We start from the raw sequence: 371 nt of genomic DNA, 5'->3' as shown, positions 1-371 counted from the left end.
CTCCCCTTCCTCCCCCGCCACCTCCTCACCTCGTTGACCCTCGCACTATAAAAGTTTGTGCCCTCCAGAGCCGACACACCGCTTCAAAATGGGATGGGAAAGGAGGGGGGGGCGGTCGGTATGGCGTCGAACAGGACTAGTCACTCAGAGGGGGCGGGCCAGAGAGTGCCGCGTCGGGGGAAAGGGTGAAAAAGAAAAGGGGTGTGTGGCCGGCGGCCCGGTCCGAAACGCATTTGGAGGGGCATTAGGTCCCTGCCGGAGCTAAAGGGGGAGGAGAGGGGAAGTCCCGCGAGGGCGCCGCGAGGAGGTCACTCTGCCACGGCCCGTTTCCGCCGGTTTCCGCCCGCCCCTCGCACAGCGCGCCGCTGCTG

The sequence above is a fragment of the Frankliniella occidentalis genome, unplaced genomic scaffold (genome assembly GCF_000697945.3).
Source record: "Frankliniella occidentalis isolate FOCC.00 unplaced genomic scaffold, Focc_3.1 Scaffold32, whole genome shotgun sequence".
Lineage (NCBI taxonomy): Eukaryota > Metazoa > Arthropoda > Insecta > Thysanoptera > Thripidae > Frankliniella > Frankliniella occidentalis.
The sequence above is the reverse complement of the archived record's forward strand: the minus strand, read 5'-3'. Positions refer to the sequence as shown.